At 35.7% G+C, this 25,334-nt stretch overlaps 1 protein-coding gene across 3 annotated transcripts in view; it reads left to right on the top strand.

Moving 5' to 3' along the window:
• Fer (FER tyrosine kinase) overlaps positions 1–25,334 on the top strand; it is a 432,292-nt gene that overhangs the window by 33,448 nt on the left and 373,510 nt on the right. The window contains exon 1 of one of the 3 annotated variants that reach the window (XM_090331530.1): positions 4,222–4,242. The exons of the other annotated variants lie outside the window; for them this stretch is intronic. The gene's annotated coding sequence lies outside the window, so the exon portion shown is untranslated. Of the gene's footprint in view, positions 1–4,221; positions 4,243–25,334 lie in introns of those variants that run through there. 3 annotated transcript variants of the gene reach the window in all.

Below are 25,334 nucleotides of genomic sequence, written 5' to 3'. Positions count from 1 at the left end.
TAAATCTCAAGACTAGAAATAAAGGAGATAAGCAGAGAATTTCTCAAGAGTAACTTCGTCGTCAAGAGGTACAAAGGCTGGCTGTGTTAGGCTGAGGCCATGCCCCAGTAACTGAAAACTTGCCTCGCTCTATTTTGAAACTGTAGCATGGTGAAAAGGATAGGATGGGGGGGCATCTGACAATTTTAAATTAATTGTTGCCTAATAAAATTAACAGTTTAAAAGGAAATCTGTAAATTTCCACTAATCAGCCTTCTAAGTGGATTTTAATACTGATAGTTAAATTAGAACTGTGACTTTGATTATGATGGGAAAAGGTTATGAACTTTTATTATTAATTCTTAATTTATCACTTAAATTACCATTTGAGGCACTTTTCTAGATTTAAAGAAAATACCTTGGTGAAAACAGTCTATTAAAAAGGAAAACCACTTTCAATAACACTTTTGAGTCTTCTTCACATTTTTATCAGAAGGTAAAAGATGTTTTAGAATGATTGTATACTTCCCATCAACAAATACAGTTTTCAACTTCCAAACTCTGAGAGGTTTTTTAGTACTTTAAGACCCACCTCTGAATTAAATATCAATCTCTCTAAGGAGATAAATGTGGGTGCTTTCTTTTTATGAGGCAATAACTGCAGTCTCTACTAAATAAACTTAGTGGCTGAGTCATTTACAGGACATAAACTCAAGGCTAAAAATTTAAAGGATTTTTTAGCCTTGGATATAATTTTAATTGAGTATTTTCAGGAGTACATCCTCAGGTTAACTCTATTATAATGAACTGGAATCTCTCTCTCTCGTTCTGATTTCTTCAAGATCCTCTCCACTGAATCTCCACATTTCTGGAGGATGGTTCTATAAATTCAGCAGTAAACTTCTCATTTCTCCATAACAAATGATTTTCTTTTCAACCTCTAATCCTCAATCTTCCATAGAATCCCCTACTTATGAAGTCATCACATAGCACTCAAAAATAAAAGTAAGGGCCTTAGGCCCACTGCCTTGTCCACAATAAAGCAGATGACAAAAATTTAAGAACCCATGGTTTAAAATCAGTTTAAAAGTATGACTAGGAAACCATTTTAAAACAGCCTTCAGTTCTATGCTTTGGAGAAATGGAGGTTTGACAGTAAATTACCTTAATGGCATCAGTTCTGAAATGCAATTTGTTAACTATGTAAATCAGAATTGGGTATCTATAACAAAAGAGAATGTGTAGAGATTGTTAGGGATGGTCAACAGAGTACCCACAATTCATTTTGAAATGTCATTTGGAATATACTTTAAAGGAACTACACGGCTTTCAGATTTGTAGGACCCAATTATATTAAAGCTGCATCTCCTGTGTCTCTGGCATGAGAAATATCAGCAATTATTTATTTTACAAGAGTTAGTAATTCTTCAGGGGAATGCTGGATTGAGCTAACTAAGGGTATTATTTAATAGACGGATCTGTATCATCAATGCTAGTGTTAAAAATAGATGTCACTGGGGCCAAGAGTTTGGCCTAGAGGTAGAGTGCTTGCCTAGCATGCACAAAGGCCTGGGTTCAATTCCTCAGTGCCACATATATAGAAAATAGCTGGAAGTGGTGCTGTGGCTCAAGTGGTAGAGCTCTAGCCTTGAGAAAAGTCCAAGGACAGAGCTCAGACCCTGAGTTCACATCCCAAGACTGGCAAAAAAAAAAAATAGCTGTCATTGCAGTTTCTTTTTCTTTGTTCCATACTTCAAACATTCCTTAAACAGCTAATTTGTTTTAGGACAAAATTTCACTGAAGGAGTAAATCTAATTGTTTACAAAATAAATTAGCACGAGAAAATCTCTGGTTACTTATCCTGTTGCACTAATTCACATCCTGTAACAGAAATCCTGTCTGTGTCCTGTCTCTGTCTAGTGAGCCCTGTCTGAAGGCTACCAGTAACTTAAGTGGATAGTTCCCCCCAAAATTAAGGACTTCCTTCCTGAAGTACCAAGTTTCTTTATCAACTCAGATATGTTGTAAAACAAAAGTGCCAAGCCAGGCCCTGGTGGCACATGCCCATGATCCTAGCTACCCAGAAAGTTGAAATCTGAGGGTTAAGGTTTGAAGCCAGCCTGGGTAGGAAAGTCCACGAGATTCTTTTCTCTAGTTAACCCCTTGCCGCACCCCCACCCCCAAAGCCATCAGAAGTGGAGCTGTGACTCACTAGAATGCTAGCTTTGAGCAGAAAAGCTCAGGGATAGCACACAGGTCCCAAGTTCAATCTCTTAGACCAGCATAAGGAAAAAAAAATCAGACAAGTGCTAGACAGTGACCAGCTCTATGGACAGCCCTTAAGCAATGAGAGACAAGCATTAAGGAATAAGTTGGCCGGTTTCTTTGCTCTTTGGGGGGGGGGGTCAGTTCTCAGGTATAATTTACTTAGAGTTCTCAAGGGACTTAGTCCAAACAATGATGAATTCTTTGTCACCTGTCGTCCTTTTTCTGCTGATAAAATAGAACTACTTCACAATAATACTGCACAGTAATATAGAACTTTTTTCAGACTTTAAATAACTATCTATTGTATCAGTTGTTATCTTCAAATAGTTTACAAGGGGATTTCGATCAAACATATCCATTTATGTACACAATGAATCTTCATCAGGCACCCCTCTCATACAAGCCCTCCCATGTCTTTAAACTTTTTGATGCTAGTAAACATTTCAGTGTAAAGAAAGCCAAATATGTATATATGTTTTACAATTAAAAACGTGTAGCATATAGCTATTTATCAACCAAAACTAAATATCATGAATAACAAATCACAACCTCAGGACTCTGGGAAAATGGGGGAAACACATTGAATCTCCATAAGGGAAGCACTCTTTTTAATGCTCTATCCTCATCACTGCCTAGAAACTTAGATCTAAAGGATCAAATAGCTAGAAAAAGGGAGATTTTGTTAGAACCTAGGCTACATGAAGTTAGGGATTCGGTTTAATGGGAGAGTACTTGCCTAGCAAGTGCAAGGCCCTGAGTTCAGTCCTCAGCACTACAAAACAAAAAAAAAAAAAAAAAAAAAAAAAAAACAACAAAAAAAAAACTTGGGCTACAGTGTTCTCTGTAGGTCAACATGTTCACTTCCTTATAAAGAATGTGAACTCAAGGACTTGCCAGAGTCAACATAGAAGGCCTTCATCTTGTCCACAGAGGAGATCCCAGCATGGTCCAGCTCCAATCCCCATCCACTAACCCTACTGCTGATTCCTTGGCACCCAGGCCCTCAAGTACAGGATCCAATGTCCCCAAATCTCTCATGTCTTTCTCTAGAATCTTAGGATCAAACAACACTGGTTCTGGAATTCAAGCTCAAAACACAGATAAGAGCCAAAAGAGAGGAACCAACAAGGTCAAGCTGTGGTCCAAGTTACATTACAGAAACTATCTGCGTATAATGCTGCCACCAGACACCCATCAACTCAAACTTATGGTCACTGTTACCATAACGGTGGACCCCAAACTTCTCTGTATTGCTACCAAAATGGCAACCATTTCAAACATAATGACAGCTCCACCTGGCATAGGAGCACTCAATTAGCTAATACTGACTCAGACCCATCCAGTCTTCACTCTAACCTATTGGATGTGAATAGCAACTTGTCAATGAACGAGTAGCTAATTAACTAAATAAGTGAATGCATGGACTATACATGGCTTTTCCAGTAGTATACTTACTCCGATCTATAGTCACTTTCTTGCTTATTATCACAACGAGAACACTTTGGCATGTGCTTTTTAAAACATATAGTAAGTGCCTCTAAGAAATTCTATTTTAGCCAGGTGCAGTGGCTCACGCCTGTAGTCCTAGTTACTCAGGAGGCTGAGATCTGAGAGTCACAGTTCAAAGCCAGCCCTGGCACGGAAGAATGTGAGAAGACTCTTATCTCCAATTAATCACTACAAAACCAGAAGTGGGGCTGAGGATTAAGGGGTAGGGTGATAGCCTTAAGCTGAAGAGCCCAGAGACAGTGCCAGGCCCAGAGTTCAAGCCCCATGACCGACAACAACAACAACAAAAAGAAATTCTATTTGATTGACTACATTAAACACAGAGTTCTCTTGTTTCAGACAGCTTTAAGTGTCCTGGATTCTTGTTCATCATGAAAGGCAGCAAATATTCACACTCTAGGACAGTGGCAAGAAAAGAAGGTGCTGAAGATAGATGGTTGACATTCAAATCCAAGTTCCTGCATAACTAAGTTCTGCAGCCTTGGGTAAGTTCTTCATCACTCTGAGTATTAGATTCCTCATTTGAATTTGGGATTCCTCATAGAATCATCCCGAGAATTACATGACGGAACCATGGCCTCTGGCAAGCATTCCAAGAATTCTAATCAGTTAGTTACTCCTGTCTCTGGGTGGTGCTGGTGGTGAGAATGCTGAGCTGCTGGTGAGCTCATAGGGTTCATCACTAGTGACCCAGTTAATTTTGCTCTGAACTTCTGGCCACATCCCTTCTCTTTCCTCCTTGACACAGTATTAACAATAAAATCACTGAGGGAGCTGGATTTGGGGAAGCATAAAGATGTCAGCCTGGCATCAGTTTAGGTTTTAAGCCAGAAAGAGGGAGCTGTTTCTATCATATTACATAGCCCAGAAATAGGAAAGCAAGTGTGGGTGTGGTATGCTCTTACGTATAATTAAAATGTTACTCAAATTTCTGGGCATGTGCTCCAAAGACTCAATCAGCATATTACAGAGATGCCTGTATAACCATGTCATGACAGCACTATTCACAAAAGCAAAACTATGGGAACTTCCTAGATGCCTATCAACAGACAAATAGATAACAAGCGGTGTATACAGACAATATAGTTTTACTCAACCATTAGGAAGAATGAAATTACGTCACTTGTACAAAAATGGATGGAACTGGAGGTCATCATATTAAGTGAAATTGGTCAGCTCACAGAGATATGTATTAGATACTTTCTTTCATTTGTGGAAATGAGTGGGAAACAAAACAAAAAAGAAAAGGGGGAACTATAAGGGAGGTACAGAAGGAAAAGAACAGAGGAAGGAGGGAGTTGAATATGATCAAAACATGTTGTAGGCATGATGAAAACTCTTACTATGTACTACTTAATATATTTAGATAAAAAGATGCATGATTTAATATTCAGTCATTTTTTTGTTGGTTGTGAGACTTGAACTCTAGGCCTGGGTGTTGTCCCTGACCTTTTCAGCACAAGGCTACCGCCCTACCCGTTGAGCCACAGCGCCACTTCTGGTTTTCTGATGGTTAATTGGAGATAAGAGTCTCACAAACTTTAATGTCTTGGCTGGCTTTGAACCATGATCCTCAGATCTCAGCCTCCTGAGTAGCTAGGATTACAGCTGTGAGCCACCACACCCAGCTTCGAACATATTTTAAATCTAGCATTAATGACAAAATTGATCTACTAAGGCCATTTTGTATTTTATCCTTATAGGATAGGATTTTGTTCTATGCCTTATGTAAAGATATCCGTAGCCATCTTAAAAATACCACTCAGTATTCCAAATAAATTCTTAGAATTTATTATTCTTATTGACACATAAAGACATATTTGGATTTTTATATTTTTGTAATAAAAACTTCTATAAGTCTACATATCATACACATTCTTCTTCCTCATTGGGTACCAGGTAGATAATTCGTCATGTATGGACACTCTGGAACAGTGTGTTGTTGATGGTGAGTTACCTCCTCTGCACTCATTTTACCCCTCTCTAGGTTCCTGATCACAAAAGAAGGAACTAAGAAAATTATGGGAAGAGGGGTTATAACGGTTGGGAGGGATAGGAAAGAATGATAAAAAGGCAATATCAATCTAGATCTATTGTTGAATGATAACCTCTTTGTACAAATGACAAATATAAAAAATATAATCATCTTAAAAAGAGACTATGTTTTCAAACTCACTTGTCACTAGAGTTTTGGATAAGACTCTGCTTCCACTAATAATAAACATCTGGGAGATTTAGAAATTAAAAATAAATGCAAGCTGCTGTCCTCATCATAAACTGCCAACTCATTGGTATTTGCCCTTGGACTAAGCATTCCAAGACCTACTTATCACCTTCCTCATAACCCAGAAGCCATTGTAGCAGCCAGTGTGTCATCGCTAGCTTCAGGAGAACTGAGACGTGGGGCTCAGGCTGTGTAAGCAGCAGCAGTTTGCTGATCTCTGGGTCACAGCACAGTACACTTGAAATCAACATCTAGTGGCAGATTTTTGTCTACTGTTCCATGAACCCATCCAGCAATTTGTAAGTACCTAATTTCCTGCTTCACATCCCTTTCTTTCTGAAATATACCATCATATTTCCCAGCTGAATCCTGAAGCACCAATGTGGGTTATGGACATTAAGAAGAATTAAGAACTGTATGGACTACAGAATAATATCCAAGTTAAAAGGATCAGAGTTAAAAGTAAAATTAAGGAATAGTACATACTAACGTATATTTTTGTTTTTGAAGAATAAGGTTTATGTATAAGACCTACATGTATATGTATATACTTGTTTGTACACAGAAAATTCAATAATATTGTACTAAAGACATAAAATCAGTAGTTGCTTTTGGAAAATAAAAATGAAATCTAAGATAGGAGAAAAATTTATATCTCACTTATATGGTCCTTCAGCTGTTAGTGCTTTCAAGTCATTTTCATGAAATGTTTTTCAATTAATTTTTTTAATTATAAGAAAATGGCTAGCCGAGCACTGGTGGCTCACACTTGTAATCCTAGCTACTCAGAAGGCTGAGATCTAAGGATCACATGAAAGTCCCTGAGACTTTTATCTCCAATTAACCACCAAGAAACCAGCAATGGTGCTGTGGCTCAAAGTGGTAGAGTGCTAGTTTTGAGCTGAAGAGCTTGGGGACAGCACCCAGGCACAGAGTTCAATCCCCATCGTGCGCGTGCACACACACACACACACACACAAAATGGCCAATTTCTGTAATAATTGTGAAACATTTAAAAAATGAATTAAGCTGCAAACCTAACCAACCTAACATAGTATTATTTGTCTTTATATATTTTCTTTAAATCTTTTGGGATTTTTTTTTTTGCCATGAGATACACACACACACACACACACACACACACACACACACACACACTATTTTAAAACTTTTTTCTTTCTGGCTTTCCAGACCTCAGGCATGGTCATTAGAAATTACTTTGAGTCATATTTCATCGAAATTAAGATCTTATTATCATATATATATAACTAAAAAGGAATGTTTTCTTTTTTTAAAGAATTTATTAATGTTGATTTTTACATCATATTTTAAATGACAAGTTTAACATACAAGTGTTCAAAGAGGGAATCTCTATTTACAATCACTGGGACTTAGTATTTAGAACTTAATCAAAATTAGGCTAAGGGTTGTATGTCATAGAAACATATTAATTTATGAAATAAAACATTATGTCTATAGAGTCATAGGTTTTTATGTCTATATAGTTATGTTTGTATTTCCATTACCATGTCCATAGCTTTGGGTATGTAGTTATTGAGTCCTCGCTCTTGTACTGTTTGGATTTAATAGCCACATATTAAGGATACCATGCGCCTTTTGATCCTTAGGTATTGACTTGTCTCACTCAACATGATTCGCTCTAGATTCATCCACTTCTCTGTGAATGCCATTATTTTATCTTTTCTGTTGGCTATGTAGAATTCCGGAATGTTTTCTTTTTAAGTGTGCCCATTCTGAAACTTGAACTTGGATATTACTCTCTCACTCTAACTTTTTCACTCATAACAGGGACTCTACCACTTGAACCATGCCCTCAGTTCCAGAAATACTTTTTTTTTAAAAGCTATCCACTATACATAAAGCAACACAGAATTTTGATGATGTTTTATTGTTGTTTTCTAAAGAACCAAATGTCTCTCGAAGTTAAGCAACTTTTATCTAACGTCAACAAGAGATCTGGGCACATTGGTACTTGATATCTTTGGGTTCTATCCAAATCATCTCAGCCTCTCATTACTTTGAAATTTCGTTCACTACTCCGAGGGATTTTAGCTTCTTGTAGCATTGATGGTGTATGATAGGCTCATACCTAGTGTTTAAATGTAACATAACTTCCTTTTGTTTTTCATTAATATGTGGATTTGCAATCTTTCCTTCAGGGACAAATATTTGCTTTATCAAATATGTAAGTCCTGCTTAACTTCTGTGCCTTGTTTGTTTGGAACTCATCCCAGTAAATATTATTTTATATGATTAGAGGTAGTTCTGTGTCTTTGTCGATGTATAACTTTGTGTTTCCATGGTAAATTGCAATAGAATTTTTTAGGAATTTTAAATGGAAATTAAATTCGAATTGCACAGTACAATTTACAAAATTGTATAACATGTACCATTCAGTCCCCAAGACAACCACATGAACAACAATGACTAAACTTATCTGCAGAGGCAACAGGCACTGTAGTAGTAAGAGATCATTAAATGTAAGTCACAGACCAATGCTAGAGGCATTAAAAAGTAAAAAGTATTCTCTTTAAAATATATGAAACATAAGATTATGCTCCCTTGGTCAATTTTTTATTATTTCTCAGAAAAGAAATAAAGGGATTATCAAGATATATAGTTATCAAGAAGCAAGTCTTTAAAAAATTTAGTCAATATAATTTCAGGGCCTATCATATAAACTGTGATTTTATGCTGTGTTGTCTCATGGTTTCTCTTTATAGCTACATAATATTTATAATTATGGAAACTTCATTCCTTCAAAAGAATGAAATAGAATCTAATTAGCTATTATCAAACATTAGATGATTAAATTGCTTGTAGTTTTTTCACTATAAAAGAAATTTAATGTATTAACACATAGGGCTTTCCACAAGCCAAAGAGCTTATTTTTTAACTTATTTATATATATTTTAAATTTTATTTTATTGTCAAGGTGGGATTAGAGTTACATTCATAATGAGGTAGTGAATACATTACTTTTTGAACACTCCCTCCCAAGTTGTAAAGTTTATTTCCAACATATTGTCCTGTGAATATCACTGTTACCCTTATTTACCCTTTGTCTTTTGTCTCATCATCTTCTTTTTCCCCTTCCCTTCAGTGTTTCAAAAAAATAAATAAACGTATATACAGTATACTAGGTACCAAAGTCAGATACAACAACAGGGGATTAAACCATAGGGAAAAAAAATAACAACAACAACTGAGGGAAAAAAAAAGAGTAAAGAAATAGCTTCACATACATTGAAAACAACAGTCACCAGGGTAAATCTCTCATTTTCCTATCCTGGAGTTCATTTCACTTAGGCTCATCCTATATGGCCATATGCACATAACTTTTGAGCTATTTGTGTTCCAGAGAGATTATTTTTAATTATGAAAACAATTGTTACTATAGAAAATTTGGAAAATTCAGAACTTATAAGAGGGCAAACAAACTTACTACAATCTCATCACCTATGAGCAGACTTATCATCATGTTGATGAGGTCTTTCATTTTTATGCATCTTTCCATATAGCTGCGATTATAATAGAAATGCCATTTTGTCTTGCTTTATTATGGTTACATGTTGATATTAGGATCCTGTGGCTGCCATAACAAATTACCATGAACTTAATAGCTTCAAATAGCAGAAATTTGTTCTCTCAAAGTTGTGAAGATCATCCTCTTCTGATTTCCATCAAGGTGTGTGGTTGCTGCTCTTCTTTAGATTATAATAAGGAATCTCTTCTCTGTCTTTTCCAGCTTGAGTGATTAGAAAGTTCTTAGCTTGTGGCCACATCACTACAATTTCTGTCTCCGTTTGTGTATTGACTTCTCTTTATGTGCAGCTTCTCCTGTCTTATAAGGATCATTGGCATAGGACTAGACAGACCACTTCAAGTAATCAAGATGATTAGACATCGAGATTTTTAATTACATCTGAAAAGCTCTTTCTTTTCCAAATATGGTTACACTCGCAGGTTCTGGGAATGAGGACATAGACATAACTTTTGGGAGACGCACTTAACTGAGCTTTTATGCTAGCACTCTACCACTTGAGCCACAGCTCCACTTCTGGCTTTTTGGTGGTTATTTATGAAGATATGAGTCTTGTGGACTTTTCTGCCTGGGCTAGCTTTGAACCACAATCCTTAGACCTCTGCCTTCAAAGTAGCTAGAATTACAGGCATCAGCCACTGGTTCCCAACTACTACCAATATACCTAAGTATTTATTCAACTCTTCTTTTCTGGATTTTTTTTTGCTAGTTCTGGATGTTAATACTGGCTCACTGATTCCCTCATTTAAAGAGGCAATTGAGGTATCAACATCCATCACTGTGGCCTACGAAGAGAACATAGGATAGCAAGTGCCCACCAGCACATTAATGACTGATCATATGGTGTTTTGCAGTAATCTAAAATTAGAGACAAATGGAGAGGTAAATGGCCCATTGTGAATATAGGTTGGCATCTCCTTTGGCATTCATTTCCAATGCTACTCTCCATCAAATTAAGGGAGTCTAATTCCCAATAGTAAGTAATCCACAAAGAAAATAACTTCTTGGGGCTGGGAATTTGGCCTAGTGGTAGAGTGTTTGCCTAGCATGCAGGAAGACCTGGGTTCAATTCTTAGATACTACATACATAGAAAAAGCCAGAAGTGGTGCTTCTGTGGCTCAAATGGTAAAGCTCTACCCTCGAAAATCCCAAGGACTGTGCTCAGGCCCTGAGTTCAGGCCCCAGGACTGGCAAAAAAAGAAAGTAGAATATTAAGTGACGTGAGCCAGATCCAAAGAAACATAGGCTCCATGGTTTCCCTCATTTGCAATAATTAGTACACATCTAGGACTCTCCTAGCAGAGGACTGTAATAGCTCAAAACCTAGATACTTATGGTCATATAGGATGACACTAATGAAAGAATCTCTAGGATATGGAAACAAGAGTGATTGTTGTTCTTAATGTACTATGTTATTTCTCTTCTCCTTTGTTGCCCTTTGGTTAATTTCATACTGTTAGTGTATCTGACTTTGTTACCTGGTATATTGTATATATGCTTATTTGTTTATTTGAAATAGGAAAGGGAAGGGGGGAAAACAAGATGATTGTGAGGGGGTGGGGAGAGGGACATGGGGACAAAAAAATGAGAAGGGGTATCAATGTGTGAGAAGCAATGCCCCTACTATCTGGCGAATGTAACTGTAACCCCTCTATACATTACAATAAAAAATTTTTAAAAGAAAACAAAAATAATTTCTTATTGCTTTAAAAAAAAAGAACACAGCTAAACTGAGTATCGTGGCATATTCCTGTAATCCTAGCTCTTAGGAGGCCGAGGGACAATAATCCCAAATCCAGGGCAGCTTGGTCTACATGGAATAAAAATTTTAAAAAAAGCAAGTGAGGATGTTCTTTATGCCTACCAGTTTCACAAATGAAGTTAACTAGTTTGCTTTATTAGGTCAAAGTTGAGCTGAGATTTCAGAGGTCTTGGAGAGTATTTCATTGTGCTGCTTTATGCACAAACTGATGATTCAATTGAACTGGATTTTCCTGTTTATAAAGAACTTCCGTCCTTGAGATTCATGTGGATAATTCAAATGTGGAATCTCATGTCACTATGTGGAGCAGATTTGCTGCAAAGAGGAAATAAGGATTATAGGAATTGAGACTGATCTGGATTCGAATGCTAACTCTAGAGGCCCTACTCTCTGAAGCACTTGGCAATTTAGCCCAACATTGAGATTATATGTCTTCTGTAAGATAAAGATTACTAAATTTTTTGACTATTTTTATGAAGATTAGAGGGTGTGTAAAAAATATATAACATATTGAATTATCTATACAAGATGTTCCTGACTCAGAACTTCATTGGTTTTTCAGAAATCCTTAAATTCATTCCAGGCCTTACTAGTGCCCTAATGCTAATGTTGATTATTAAATCTGAAGATTTGCCTATGGAGATATGAAACTCCTTTCTTTCCTATTATAAAAGGAAAGCCTTCTGGGGTGAGATATAGTCATGGAATCCATCCCTAAAGATAGCTCTGCATTGGCACCCATCAAAAGAATGAGTTATTCATAGGACATTAGAGAATTAAGCTGACTGATGATATAACCTTTTAAATAAAGGAAGTTGTGGCTAGGAGGGATCACTACTACACTGTTGGTGGGAGTGCAAACTCATTCAACCACTATGGAAAGCAGTATGGCAGTTCCTCAAAAGGCTAAACATAGAGCTCCCCTATGACCCAGCAATTCCACTACTTGGCATTTACCCAACCATCCAGAAACTAGGGCATACTAAATCCACTAGCACAATGTTCATTGCAGCATTATTCACCATAGCAAAGATATGGAACCAACCTAGATGTCCCTCAGTTGATGAGTGGATCAACAAGATGTGGTATTTGTACACAATGGAGTTCTATGCTGCTGTCAGAAAAAACGACATCGACCCACTTGTTAGGAAATGGAAAGACTTAGAAAAAAATCATATTAAGTGAAGTAAGCCAGACTTAAAGGAACTTAGGCTCAATGGTTTCCCTCATTTTTCATAATCTGTAGAAACTTTGGGCTCTCCTAGCAGAGATTTGCAATAGAGCAAAACCTTGATACATAAGGCCATATAGTATGAAGCTAATTGAAAGGACTTCCAGGATATTGAAACAAAAGCCATATAATGAATGATTGTTGTCCTTAATATACTATGTTATCTCTCATCTCTTTTGTTGTCCCTTGGTTATGTCATATTACTATAGTATCTCACTTTGTTATCTGATATATTCGATATATTTGTATTTAGTTATTTGAAATTGGATAGGAAAGGGGGGAAAACAAGATGACGGGTGGGGGTGGGAGGGAGGGTAATGGGTACCAAGACATGTGAAAGGGTATCAAAGTATGTGAATTAATGCACCTTCTATCTGGCAAATATCATGTAACCCTTTTATTAATTACAATAAAAATATTTAAAAAATAAAATAAATAAAAGAAGTTAAAAACTTGAAGGATAGAGTGATGCTTCCTGAGTAGAACTTAGTAAAGTATGATATAATTATCAGAGTTATTTCAGTTCATAGTGTTGATTTTTGTGCATGCAAATATGTGCAGCCAGTCCTTGGGCAACTGAGGGCAGGGGCACTGTCACCGAGCTTTTCTACCCAAGACTAATGCTCTACCATTTGAGCCATATCTCTACTTCTGCCTTTTGATGGTTAATTGGAGATAAGAGGCCTACAGATTTTCCTACCTGAGTTGGCTTTGAACCTTGGCCCTCATAATTCAGCTTCCTGAGTAGCTAAGCAATCTATTGATTTTTAGGGCAAATTAATGAAAACATACTAGTGCTTTCCAAACTGCAAAATGCAATTGTAATCCTGATATAGTAAAGGTTAAGTTAATAGGTTGTCTTAAATTTACAAAATCCATGGTATTTAGAAAAGTCTAATCATCTTTTTTTTTTGGGGGGGGGGAGATAAGCCAAAACAGGAAGGAGCAGGAAGGGCCTTCTGAGGTCTGCAGTCCAACCACCCATTCAAGCAAGAGACTGCTGTGAAAACAGCTGCGGGCTCATGTGCCATGGGGCTTCTTAATAAGCTGCAGGTACAGAGGAAGCTGCAAGTACGGATGATTCAGACCCAGGAGTTTTCATCACTAAGGCTGTGAGCTACCTGAGAGCAAAAATGTTGCTTTTAGTATATTTGTTGCTTATAAAGCCCGGAACACAGTGTATCTGGAGCACTTTATGCTCAGTAATGCCCTGCCTAGCAAGGCAGTTTTTATCATTGTAGACGGTGCCCTGGTCTGGCAAGTTCTTCACATGTAGAACCTAAGTTAGTTATTCTGAAGTATTTGTATTCCTGCTCTACTTTCCTAGCATTCTCCATGTGTGGTGATGATTCATTAGATAGAAAGGGAAAGGTATTAAACTTATCATTAACCTTTACATTTGACATGTAATCAGTAAGGATTTATGAGATGCTAAGAGCTTCTGGGAGAAGGAGCATGAATGAATAAATATATTTTTGTTTTACTGAATATGGAATAATATAGTGATTTGTTTACATGGAGACATTATATATCTGATTTATTTTTATTTTAAGGTGGCGAATGATCTTCTAAGCAAATTATATACATATATATATGTATATAATTCTGGACTAAAGGTCTGTTTATGAAATTGGGAAGGGGGTATGTTAGTACTTGGGCTTGCACTCCTGGCCTGGACTCCCATAGCTCAAGACTGGCACTCTACTACTTGAATCACAGCTCCACTTCTGGCTTTTTGGTGGTTAATAAGAGATAAAAGTGTCATGAACTTTCCTGCTGGGTTGGCTTTGAACTGCTGTCTTTAGATTTAGCCTCCTGAGTAGCTAAGCTTTTAGACATGAGTCACTGGGCTCAAGATCTAATTTTCAACTCTTCCCCACAAAAATTGAGATTCACATTAGGTCAACACAATACAATGCATAAATTCACTTTTCATCTCCATTTTTTGATGACTTTAATATTGGGCTACAAGCACAATTTAAAATTCTATTGTTAATAGAGTAACATTTAAATGAATCCAATGAATCATAAAGAAAATACATTAAAATTTATATGAAGGCAGACATTAAAACTATTTAGCTGTTATAAAACTTTGCAAGTGAACTTACTATTAACAGGTTTTTATTTTCATAAGATAGAATTAATTTTTAAGTTTTCTTCCCCATTACTTCAGAAGAATGTCTTTTCCTCTAAATTAAGGAGACTACCTTCAAGTGAAAAAAAAATGCTTATAGTAAGGAAAAAGACTACAAAGTATCTCATTTTTCAGTTATTTGGAAAAAATATCTAATTTGTTTGCCAAATGAAATATGAGCAATTTTTCAATTTTATAAACCTTTTTCCTGTACTTAAAGTCAACTCACAGGTGTGGCGCTGTGGCACAACGTAGTAGAATGCTAGCCTGGGGCTGAAGAGCTCAAGGACAGTGCCCAGACCCAGTTCAAAACCTATGACTGACCAAAAAAAAAAAACAAACCAAAACAACTATAACAACAAAAACTTCACTTTCTCTCTGTTACCAAGAACATCAGGTATACAAACTTACCCAAGCTCTTTACTTTTTGGTTCTCAGGTTTCCAAGTCTTATAAAAAACATCTGTAACCTCTACTGAATTGTACAGTCTCTTTAAATATTTTACTGTATCATGTCACTTCATAACAGAGCCTAATGATCAAGCAAAGCTCTCATTTAAAGTGTTACTTTCTGCCGGGAGTTTGGCCTAGTGGTTAAAGTGCTTGCCTAACATGCATGAAGACCCGGGTTCGATTCCTCGGTACCACATACATAGAAAAAAGCCGGAAGTGGTGCTGAGGCTCAAGTGGTAGAGCTCTAGCCTTGAGAAAGTCCAAGGACAGTGCTCAGGCCCTGAGCTCAAGCCCAGGACTGGCCAAAAAATAAATAAATAGTTACTTTCTGTCAGATATATTATGGTAAACTTATCTCATAAACTGTTATTTCAAAACATCTCTAATAGGTTAAGCATTTCTAAAAGGAAATAGGATAAATTTGTCCTATGCTTGGCAATCTTCAATGACTTTCATTTAGTCCAGATCTTGAATAGGAACTTCATGATTTTATCATTATTGCATTACTATTATTAGCCTGTCATAAGTACAAGCTGCATTCTCCTTGTTCTTATTGTTAGACATGATTCTTTTTCTAATAAGCTGCTATCATTTTTGCAGCTCTTCCCATATTTACTTTTCTTTATTATTTGAATAATAGTTATTATGTTCTATGATTGAATAACTACTATTTGTTATAAATTGACTGGCATGTTTATTGTTAAACATGTCAGATTCCATAATTTAAAATCATTTAGAACAAAATTAAAAACATCTATAAAACATTCAGCGTTTTAAGGGAAAGCATTTTTTTTAAATTTGTAGGATCGAACAGCTAGGTGTCAGTAGCTCATGACTGTGATGTTAGCTACTCAGAAATCTCAGACCCATAGGATCACAGTTCAAAGCCTATCCAAGTAGAAAAGTCCTCAAGACTTCTCTTCTATTGACTAGCAAAAAGCCAGCTTGAAGGTATGACATAAGTGGTTGGTGGAGTATCATCTAAAGTAAAAAAGCAAGTAAGTACAACACCTGAGTTTAAGTCCCAGTTACACACACACACACACACACACACACACACACACACACACAGACAGAGAGAGAGAGAGAGAGAGAGAGAGAGAGAGAGAGAGAGAGAGAGAGTTTTAGGGTTATGAAAACAGCCAAGTACAGAAGTACAACTGGGTGCTTTAGGCCTATAATTCTAGCTAGTCAAGAGGTTAAGGTCTGAGGATCACAGTTCAAAGCCAACCTTGGCAGAAAAGTATGTGAGACTCTTATTTCGACCAGAAAAGTGGAAGTGGAGCTGTTGCTCAAGTGGTAGAGCATTAGCCTTGAGCACAAAACCTCAGAGACAGTGAGCAGGTCCTGAGTTCGAGTCCCACAACCAGAAAGAAAAAGCAAGAAGTATAGCAAGTTATATACATATATATATTAATTATAGGAAACATTAAAAATGAAATATCTAGCAAAATATATGTTGTTTATTTAGGCAGAATAGATATAGAAAAGTTTATGTTTATTAATCCATATGTATTTAAAATTTTTTAAATAGTTCCATTTTTATCTTGCTGTAATATATGAATTTACTCAAATGAGATGCGATACATAAAATTTCAAGGATAGTGAGGAAATAAATTACTGTTTTCTCAAATATAGACCATATGACTACAAATGAGGTCCCTAAACATATAAAACATACCAGTTAAAGAAAAAGAGCATTTCTGATTTCTAGATACACATACCTGTCAACTTAATTTTATTATGGGGAAACACAATAAATAAATTCCTAGTTAAGTGGTCTTTGACTTTCCTAGGTTCATTCTTCACCTCTTTTTTAATATTCTTATTGTAATTAATAGAAGGGTTACAATATATTCGCCCGATACTAGGTGTATTACTTAACAATCATTGCCACCCCTTTTCAATCATACTGAATCTATTATAACAGGATTTTCTTCAAATACGTGAAGTTTAAGCACAACTATTTATATGAAATTCTATTTTGTACTTCTAGTCTTTTAAAAACTTACCTTTAGTTGTACAAAGGAATTTCAATTCACTGTGTCAGTTTTCCATGTGCTCTGTTCTTTTGATAATATATGCATATACCTAAATTCTTTAAGATTACAGCTTCAAAAATGAATCAGAAAATGCTGTTTCCCATTTATATGTCACAGTCTTTAAATTTACATACTATTCTAAGCAACTGGTTGTTATAAAACACAAGATAGAAGCAAAAAAAGTATTATTAATGCATATAGAAATGTTAGCAGAATGTTTTAAGCTGCTGTTATTACTGTGGCTTTTTACAGAAAATGTTATTAAGAAAGCTTTCTTAGGTCATGTACATGTGAGTTGAGATAAGGCAAAAATTGCAAAAAGAAATAAAGAAAAAGACATATAAAAAGAAAAGTGACATTTAGTTAACAGAACAGCATTCTCTTCAGATTGTTCCACATGAGACTAGCCATAAGTCAAAAGCAGGCCAGTTCTGGTTCTTTGTTCATGTAGAATAAGGAGGAAAAATGGCTCCAAGATACTTACTCCATTACCTGTTAACCTGGGTATTGGTTTTCATTTCACATCTCCACTATTATCCTCAGAGAACTTCTCTGTTTCCTGTGATAGCAATGATTTCTCTCTTTTGAGAGGTGCGATCCAAGGTTAAAGCTGATTATTCCTCTAACCTTCTTATAAGTGTTTTGTTAAATGGCACCTGTCTGTGCTTAAATATTAGGTAGGAGAGCTATTAGGAAGGAAAGGCAGGAAGATGGCAGACATAAATATCTTTTCCTCTGTTTGCTGGGACAAGGTGACCTGGAAGACAGTCACTGTATTAATGTTAATGAGGATAAACAATCTCTGCAGACTGAAGTAGTTGAGTCCAAATCACAATGTTTAGTTTGACACATGCCAGGCTCTGTGCATGGAATGCAGAGGTGAATGAGATGCTCTGCCCTCAAAAAGCACATGTCAAGCTTTTTATATTTTCTTATGAAGGTAAGAAATACTAAAACTGAAACATCACTGTTGAAATAATGCAGTCTCCTCAAAGAGGATTAAATGAGCATTTCTCAGAACAAGAAAAGCTAGATATAGTGTAGCACAGACTTTTTGGAAAATTGGGACATTTGAAGCAATCATCCCCAACATTTTACTACTCAACTTAGCAAATAACTAGTATGCAATTGCCATGTTTAGTTCCTTCTCATCTTATTCTTTAATCTCTTGAGATCATTCAGATAACTCCTCTGACTACTTCTTTCTCACTTAATCTGTACTGCATTCTCAAAACATGTGACTCCTTGAGTATTCATTCTATGATATAATGTGTGCAGCAAGGAAATTAATAATGGGGACCATATAGCTCTGAGGTCATATCCTGATTCTACTACTTACTAGTTAGCATTGTGACCTTGAGAAAGCATCTTTAAAATTTCATCTTTCAATAGGGATAATACAATTATATCAACCTATATCAAAGAACATCTTGAAGATTAAATTTGATGAAAATATGTCATGTATCCAACACAAAGCAAAACACATAGTTTATAATCAATGACTTTATGATTAGAATTGTTTAAAAGTGTTTCCAAATCTATTTCTTCTAATATTACTATATCATCATGCTTAGAAAATGTCTTTTCTTTGTTTTTTTAAGACACACTGTTAAGTAGTCTTGTGTGCCCACTATTTAGATTTCTAAATTTTATCGTATAGGAATGGTTATCAGTTTCTAACCAAAGTAATCAAGGGAAGAACTCAGAAGTAGAGTAGCACCAGTCTGGAGGTGGCAGTAGCCCTGAGTATGGGACACAATAATTAGCAGGAGCTGGATTGCCCTGATTGCACTTTCTTCATGCACTTTGATATGCTGCTGAAATTCCCTGTTGGCTGACCCCAGCTAGGGAGTAAAAGCCCTGAGTATGTTACACCCAGGATGTCCTTGCAGATTGGGAAGAAGGTAGACATAATGGAAAGTAGACATGGAGTATCAAATGGGAGATATTTGGCACAGGCACATAGAAACAAATCAAAAGAATACAGATATCTTAGTTTAGGACTCTATAACAAGATACCATAGGTTGGCTTAAACAACTGACAGTATTACTCATGTGTCTGAAGGCTATGAAGTCTAGAAGCAAGAATATGAGAATTCCGATTAGGTGTATCTTTCTGGTTTGTAGATGGCTACTTTCTTATATCCTTACATTGTCTACAGATAGATAACCTTCCTTGGGTCCCCTATTTTAAGGGTTGTAATACTGAAGATTCCACTTGAATTTAGGGAAGGTACTTTACCATTTCAGTCACATTCCTAGCCTAAAAGTGTTTGGTTTTAAATTACAAATTTTGGAGAGAAGTAACACAGATATTCATTCTATGGCAACATAAATGAATGAATGTATAGCATATTTAGGAATAAGTATATCCAATAGTCTTATGATGCCAACTTCCCACACATTGTTGATTCAATATAATATTTAAAAACACCATGACTATTTGTATAAAAAAGCTAAGAACCAAGGCAATCTTGAAGAACATATCATGAGCCACTTAGAATTCTCAAGTTAGGATAATTTATAGAAGTTAATACTATACAAGCAGAATAGAAAGTCCCCAAACAAATCCATATAAGTGGAGAGACCTAATGTATAATAAAGGTTGTTTTATAGATCAGCAAGATAAATTTGAATTTTAATAATTAATGTAGAGAAATAGGTTATCCATATGGGACAACCTCTTTGCCTCACCAAATGTATAAAACCCAATGTCAAGTACATTTAAAACCTAAATGTGAGGGAAAATGTAAACATTTTCAAGAAAATGAGAGTATCATTTTAGCATGAAGAAGAATATTTTAAGTGATAAGCGAAAACCCCATTATGATCCCTGACATTTAGATATTGAATGTCTTTCAAAGACCATACGTTAAAGTGTTAGTCATCAGGACGACACTACTGAGTTTCAGTGAACTTTTAGGAGGATATCAGTAGATATCAGTAAAGGACATCAGTAGATCTTTGGAGTTAGGCCTTGTCTTTTCTCTACTTTGGAATATGATCTAAACTCTAGGTAGCTGATGTTCCCTTTATTTCTCTTTAAAATATTTATTTATTTGTCTCTCATGTTTACGTATTTTCTAATGAAATACTATTATGAAACAGTATGGAAACAATACCCTCTTCCTGTATTAAAGGTATTTCATATGACATATCATCAGTTCATATAAACACATTTCAACGCACTTCAGAAACATAAAAAGACTAGAAGAGGAAAATAAACACATTTAATTTATATATACACAGTACATATCATCTATAAAGGAAATAATAGTAGATTAAAATTAAAATAGACTTGACCTGGGGGCATAGACAGTAGTAGAGTAAATTCAGTTCTTGTCACACAAAAATACCACAGCATACAGTATCTACAAATATAGGTAGTATATATTATTTTATCTATATTTTTAGCTTTACTATATATTTATTTTCCAGGTATTGTACAACTTTGCTGTGATTAGTGTTTGCATATACATATGATTCACATATTCTATTTTCCTTTCTAAAACATTTTATTAGCATAAATTAATTGTTCAAAGGGTTGTAATTCTTAATCCCTCTCTTCTCTTGAGCCCTTTTGAAAAACTTTTGGTTTTTTCAGACATACGATTTCCATATGTGTGCGTGTGTGTATGCATATGTATGCATACTCCCCTTCATCACCTTTGCTTCCTCTATCCTTCCTCTGATTTCCTCTCCCACAAGGTCCTTCTTTTATAGTCATATCAATTTACTATTATTTTTATACAAAAAAATCAAATGGTAGCTTGGTTTACCTCCCTTAAATGGCTCTCTTCAGTTTCATCCATTTTTTTTCTGCAAAAACATAATTTCATTCTTCTTTATTGATGAATAATTTCATTGTGTACAGGTAGTATTATTTTCTTACCCAGTCAGTTGTTGGGCACCTAGTTTAATTCCATAGTTAGGCTATTGTTAATCACACTGCTATAAACTTGAGTGGGAAGGTATCTCTACTGTTTGTAGACAAATGTTCCCTAGATATATGCCTTAAAATTGAATAAAAGATCATAATATTTTAATAAAGTCTCTCTAAATCAAAATGTTTATACAACATCTAATATAAATTCATGACATCTAAATCTTATATTTGGCAAAATATCTTTTCAAACTACATTGTGAATTTTTCAATAAAGCTAAAAGTACAACATTTGATAAGGTTTGTTAGGGAAGTACAACTATAATCATTTTAATGCATGATAAGAAACAATTTCCCCTTAGTCCTAACATTTACTAAAATCTAAGCAGTAATTCTAAAGTGCTTAAAGATCCCTTTTCAATGATTTCCTTAAGAATTACAAAATGTTTGACACTTGTTTGAAGTCCTAAGTTGCTGAAAAAGGAAAGACTAAGCACAGGCGATACTTCAACTTAGGCTCCATCTGAATAATGACTAATTTCCAAATCAGTTTGAGACAAATTAATTGTTCTACTGAGAGTATCTCCACAGGAACTACAGCTTTAATCTTACAAATGTCCAAACATTGTATATAATGTATATACAATTCAAAATAATTACAACAATGATGAATGCGTGGTCCCTCTATAGAATCTATTGTTTCAAATTAATCTACTTAGTACTAAATGTAATGTCTACAAACACTCCTCTGGTGGTTTTCAAGTTCCAATGAGGTTGCCCTCTTGTTGACTTTTGGTAACACTCATTTGTCAGGGTTATGTAAGGGAACCAGTGTTCAATGGTAGAGAAGACAAATGTTTCCAAACAGCTTATGTTGAAAGTGATAGTTCTTTTAAACAAAGATTAGCCTATCCTCAAAGTATCAATGGTGTGACATTTTCTTCTCTAAAGGACAAACCCTCCTCTGGCAGGAATAAAATATGTCTCAATAGATTTAATGAATGAACTTCTTAAAGGCTTTTGTCTCCAAAAGTTTAGTCTTTAAAAAGGGAAGAAACTATATACAAATATATGTATAGCCAGAAATATAAGTTCAGACTACGTACACATGTATAAAAATGCTCTTAATTAGACTACTTTGGGAAATTATTTACTAACAATTTATATAACCATTTACTATTTATAAATTAACTTGTGAGCACTTTCTTCCTGGAAGGGTTATCTATATCCATAACCTCAATTCTGGTTTTCAAATGTTCCTTTCTAGCCAAGACTTGAATGTACTAGTAAATTATGCTGATTTTCTGTTTTCCATAAATCCTCTGCTACTCCCTCTGCATTAGTTTGATCATCGTCTGTGTTTTCCTAGATTGCTCACTGACCACATTATTGAAGATCACACTACCCTATGGTTATAAATAAGGAAACTTGCTTGCCTTGGTGCACCAATTTGAATAGTTTCCATCCTCATTCCCAGAAATCAACCCTCATTAGCTTCTGAGAGCTCTCAAGGTTCTTCCATGCCAGGTCCTGAGCAGACTTCTGAGTTCTTGTGCCCACTGAGCTGTGGTCTTCCACAGTGTGAAAGATCACACTGGCTGCCTGGCTTGGAACAACTTTGCTGTTCAGCACTCGATCAAAGAGAAGGTATTCTGTCTTCTCATTCCCAAGTTCCTGTCTGGCTAAGAGTGGCTTCCTTTCCAGAAATAATCTAGGGGTTTCTATGCGTTGAAGTTTAAACCAACTAGCAACAGAAACAGGAGCTAGTTTCTTTCTCACTCAGCCATGGAATGTGCCTGGTTTCATTCTCAGTATATATGAAAGGGGAATTTAAGTTCTTTGCATCCCCAAACCTCAACCCTCCTCCCTAAATAGTTCTTCATGAAACCGCGCTTGCCTATTTCCCATCACTTTTCTTTTTCCCCAGTCATACCCTATGTTTAAATTCAGACATTTAAGATTACTTCAAATTTCTGAACATGGACTCTCTCACATTTTGTTGCTAATGTCTATACCAGAAATACCATTCACTTCATCTCAGGGCCATACCTTATTTATCCTTCAAGATAAAAGTCCGGTGGCCACTTGTTCAAGGAACCTTGAATTTGCCCTATTCCTATGCCTGAGTTAAAAATTCCTTCCCTCTGATCTCTGGCAGAGGGAATATTGTTGAGCCCTTTGTTACCAAGAATGAAGCAATAATCACTTGCAGTACATTAAACTTTTCAGTAAAGTTTGATTAATTTTTATTTAATATTTTCAGTAAGACCTCTTAAGAACCCCAAGAGGCCAATAATTATGTCCATAGCACCAGTGAAAAGCAATGAATCCTTCTCACTTGAGATAACTGTGAAGATTATGGTTACAGAATATTAATAGAATATTAATAACTAAGAAAAGGAAAAATGAAAGAGATAAAATGTGGAAAGTTTATAAGGTATTTTTTCTGTATGTTGCATGCAGTGTTACAAAGATGTGTTTGTGTGTATATGTGTGCACACACATGTGGGCTGGTCCTTGGTCTGAACTCAATGCCTGGATGCTGTCCTTGACTTTCTATTGCTCAAGGCTAAAGCTTCCCCACTGAGCCATAGCTCCAATTCTGGCCTTTTTGGTAATTAATTGAGGTAAGACCTTCCTTCCCATGATGGCTTCCTTCAGATCTCAGCCTGCTGAAGTAGCTAGGATTATAGGCATGAGCCAATGGAAGATGGCACAAAGCTATATTTTAAGCCACCAAATCAAATAACAAACTTATGATCCAATTGCAAGGTAGAGAAGCAAGCATTAAAAAAATATCAAAATGTAATGCAGTTAATTAAACTCAGGTTTCAGGGGGGAGAACATGAGGGGTGGAAAGTGTGGGCTATGGTTTTAATGTTTCTCATAGTTGATATGTCAGAGACATAATCCACAATGCAATGGAGTTAGCACAGAGAGCTTAATACAGAATGTTCAGACAATGAGGAATGCACATGAATTGATTGTAATTATTGCAAGAGTGGATTCGTTACACAAGAGTAGGTTGTTGTAATAGCGGGTTCAGCCCTCTCTTGCTCCCTCTCTCATGCACTCTCTCACCATGACCTTCCACCATGCTGGGAAGGATGGAAGAGGCCGCCTTGAGATGTAACCCCTTCACCTTGGACTTCTTGAACTCCAGGATTCTTGAGCCATGTGTAAATTATCCATTCTCAGGAATTCTAGTGCAGAAATATGGCAAGATAGGGAAATGCTACTTGAGGAATGGAAACACACAAAGGTGTGTGAGTATGTGTGTGTATCCAAAAAATAGAAAATAACACATATAATTGTAGTATATTACAATATTACAATATAAACAATATTTATGCTTTATTTGCTCAAAGTGAACTTTAAACAACAAAGCGTAAGTCATAAAGAAAACATAGTATAAGATGAGAAAATATGAGGTCTGTAATTTGTTATTTCACCATAATAGTAAGGAATGTTCTCTTTAATTCAGTAATTCAGTTTCTATATTTATATCAAACAGAAATTCATGCATGTGTCAACAGGCATATATAAGAATGTTCACTGGCCAAATTTTCAATCAAAATGTTCATTAAAGGTAGTGATATATTTATACAATATAAAACACTACATCAATGAAAACAAAGGAGCCATAGTGTATGTATGCAATATTTCGATGAATCACACTGCGTAATTCTATTTATATAAACTGCAAAAGGAAGCAAAGCTAAACTCAAGATAAGCAGATGAATACTTTTGTGGTAAAAGAATAAAAAGAGCAAGGAAATGACTGCATATTTCCCATACATATCAGGAAAGGACTGCACTTAGGAGAGATGGCTGTGGTTAGAGAAGCTTGTTGAGCTTCTACTATTACTCCATTTCTTGACTTAGTTTGGTGACCAGTGTTCCTATTTTGGTTAGTAGTTCATTAAATTGAATGTTTATGCCTCCAAAGTGTTTTCAAGAATGTATTTTATTTAAACAAAAATTTTAAATTATATCAGCTTTTAAAAACTCCTAAATGGTCGACCTATTTGTTGAAAGATGTTTAAGAATGTGTGTGTGTGTGAGGGGTGTATGTGTGTGTGTGTGCAAAAACGGTAAAAAATAGCCAGACACAGAGGTTCATATCTGTAATTCAAGGAACAAGGAAGGAGAATGTTGTGTACAAGGCCAACTGAGGCTAAATACTGTGACCCTATCTCAATAATAACAATAACAATAATTATACTCTTCATTTAAAGATCTTTTAGAAACTGAAACACGGAGGCAGTTAGGATTGTTTTTAA

This window comes from Megascapheus bottae, chromosome 4 (genome assembly GCF_031878675.1).
Source record: "Megascapheus bottae isolate mThoBot1 chromosome 4, mThoBot2.hap1, whole genome shotgun sequence".
Taxonomy (NCBI): Eukaryota; Metazoa; Chordata; class Mammalia; order Rodentia; family Geomyidae; genus Megascapheus; species Megascapheus bottae.
Note: the sequence above shows the minus strand (reverse complement) of the source record. Positions and strands in the feature narration are given on the sequence as shown.